This window comes from Acanthisitta chloris, unplaced genomic scaffold, assembly GCF_000695815.1.
Source record: "Acanthisitta chloris isolate BGI_N310 unplaced genomic scaffold, ASM69581v1 scaffold4926, whole genome shotgun sequence".
Lineage (NCBI taxonomy): Eukaryota > Metazoa > Chordata > Aves > Passeriformes > Acanthisittidae > Acanthisitta > Acanthisitta chloris.
This window is the reverse complement of record NW_008676332.1, coordinates 9,749-12,895: the sequence shown is the minus strand read 5'-3', so window position 1 is coordinate 12,895 and position 3,147 is coordinate 9,749.

Below are 3,147 nucleotides of genomic sequence, written 5' to 3'. Positions count from 1 at the left end.
GCACCTGTTGTAGTGCACTTTCCTCCACACTCTGGCTGCTGGCATGATCCTGTGCTTGGGCCAAGCATCTTGTGCTGGCAGGAGAGTGGCCATGTCCCAGTGATGTGTGTCCCTGGGACAGGGCACTGTGGATGGCATGTCCCCCTCAACCTGGCACACTGGTACTCCGCTGACATGGCACTGCAGGGCTGGCATGAAGAGAACCAGGGTGGGTGTTCCCTGGGTTCCCAACTCAGGAGAAGTGTTGGGAAACCCTATCAGGGATGTCTCCCTCCTCCAGCCTCCCTCGGGCAGGACCTGAGGCTGACATGCCAGGGTGTGAGGGGTGGAGATGTGCCCATGCTGGAGGTGGGAGGCAGTGGGACACAACTGGCGGTGACCAGAGGCAGAGGTGGGGGCAGACTGGCCTTAGTGGAAATGAGGGTTGGGCAGTCAGCAGCCCCTGGACGCAGTTTTAACTGTCCCCATGTGGCAGGTGACCTTGGGGAGCCCTGTCAGGCCCACAGCTGGGTGTTGACCATCAGTGAGTGTCCATGGTCAGGTCCCTACTGGAGTTGGGGGACTTGGCATGACCTTGTGGGTCTGCATGGCCAGGGGACTTGGGTTGCCCCCCAGCTATGGTGCTTGTCTCTCCCAGTGACTATGCCTTCGCCTGCCTGTGCTTCCTGGCTGTGAGCAAAAGTGGGTGGTTAAAGTCGGGAGCCATCAAAAAGTTCAAGATATTTCTGCTAACCTTAAAATGCTGTTGGAAAAGTTGGATCCTGCAGGAGCTGAGCCCCATCTCTTGGGTCTCCTGCAGGCCAGCACCTGCTGCCAGTTCCTGCTGGCATTGTGGGCAGCACTGGGATGAGCAATGAGGCTGGCAGGGAACAGGCAGCCGCTCTCCGTCCTCCCAGGACAAGCACAGGCAGACCCTGCCTAGTCCTCTGTGGGGTACATGCAGGGGCTTTTGGATACTAAGCTTGCCCTGGGCTGTTTTACCTGTATTGAGGCCAATAAAATCCCTCACAGATGCCAGGCCACAGAAGCGCATGGCAGGTTTGGGGCCCCTAGCTGCTCCTCTGCAACACTGAGCTGGCTGGAGGCCATGGCTGGAGGCTTCAGGCATTGCTGGGTGCAAACAGGAGGGGACTGAGCAGACTTTTGGGTGGCAGTGATGGATGCAGAGAGCTACCTCAGCCTGGCCTGGCCTGACTGTCTCCACTGGGCCAGTAGGACATGAATGCTGCTGCATCCTGGGAACACTGGTGGAGTTGTCCACTTGTCCGTGATCCAGCACCCATATCCATGCTGACCCAGCACCTCTGGGGGCCCTGTGGTGGCCATAGGTGGGCACGGTGGCACTGTTGTGCCAGGCCGGGCTGTTTGCTCTCAGCAGTGTCTCATAGGGCTTGTCCAGCCCTTTGACCTGGTTGTGTGGGAGCTGTGTGTCCCGGCAGGCACAGCTGCTTCCTGCTAGGCCGCCTCGCAGCTCCTCACTCCCTGATGGTGTGGCAGAAGATGGGCACAGGCATTGAGGTGCTCTCCCTGTGTTCCAGAGAGGGACATGTGTCCCTGACAGAGGCCAGCACCCTGCTGTAGCACCCACCAGCTCTGCCTCCCTACTGGGGAGCAAGAGCAGGACCTGCTGCCCCTATCTCCAGCCAGAGGCAGGGTTGAATGTGGGACCCAGCAGGCATAGGGTACCCCACCAGCACTTGTGCAAACCCAGACAGCACCCATGGCCTCATTTGGCTCACATCCTGGCAGGCTAAGGTGAACATGTGCCAGGGCATGTGGAAGGGGTGGATGCCACCACTCAGGAGCGGTTCTCAGCCCCCACAGCTGCTGTCACCTAGGCACAAGGGCTCATAGGACCAGTGTCCCACCCTGGGTCCTGCACCTGTGCCCTTGCCAAGAGAGGGAAGAGGCAAGAGATTGGTGAGAGGGCGGAGCATGGCCAGCTGCTGGCAGGCCCTGGCCCCACTCCTTTGCCCTCTCCTACCTGCTGGGAAGTGTTTCCTTCCTGGACACCTGCATTCTGGCCTTTCCCTCCTTCTCACTTCCTCACACAATCCCAAAATCTCCCCCACTGTTCTGTGCCCATGGGCAGAGATGCCACCATCCCCAGGCTGTGCTGGTGTTGGGTGTCCCTACTGGGTGCCTCTCTGAGGGGCTGAGGTTCCCTGGGGCCCCCACTGCAGGCACTGTGGAGTGTGGAGCAGCTCTGGCTTCCTCACCCCTGGAAAGCCGCTGTGGGGGCAGCCCTGAGAACCAGTGGGACAGGATCAGTCCCAAAGGCATCGGTTGGTGAGCACCTGTCTACTGCCATGTCTACCATTTGCCATGCCACTCGAGGTGCCAAAGGTGTGGGACAGCCTACCTCAGCACTGGGGTATGAGGCAGTGCAGGGGGGGATGGGGATGAGGGACATCTCTGGGGACGGAGATGAACAAAAGGTCAATGACCCTGTCAAAAAAAATGAATAACAACAAGCAGGTTCCTGCAGTTGCCACCAAGGACAGCCCCCATGGGAGCCTGGTACAGCCCGGCGTGGGTGTGGGGGGACAGTTCCCCCTGTGCCTGGGCACAGAGGCCCCATTGTGTGCCTGATAAACAGGCGGGAAGGAGAGCAGAACAGGGGCCATGGGACAGCAGTGTGGGTCAGGGTGTCCCCTGCCACCTCCCCCAGCTTGTGCGGGAACAGTGACACCAGGGACTGTCCCTAGGATAGGTGGTGCCAGAAAGAGCACAGGTGGGAGCCTCGTGGAGATACGGGTGCTGTGGCAAGCACCTTCCCAGCAGTGGAGCTGGGCCCTGCCCTGCCTGCAGTGGCAGCAGGTTTTGGGGTCTTAGCACCAGCCTTGGGTCTGATCCAGCTCTGGAGTGAGCTCACCTCACCCTGTGCCTCAGTTTTCCCACCTGCAGTAGATCCCCCCAGCTCAGCAGTGAGGCCAGCAGGGCCGTGACGTGTCCAGGCACTCCCGGTGCAAAGCAGCAGCAGCTGCACTGGCAGTGTGCCGGGTACCCGCTGCTGCTGGTGGCTGAAGGTGCTGATGCCCATCCCCAGGGCCTCTGGGCACGGAGCCCAGCCTGGGCTGCCCGAGCTGCTGTAGCCAGGGATTCCTGGGGATTTGCACTGATTCACTCTATGCCGCCAGTGGAAAC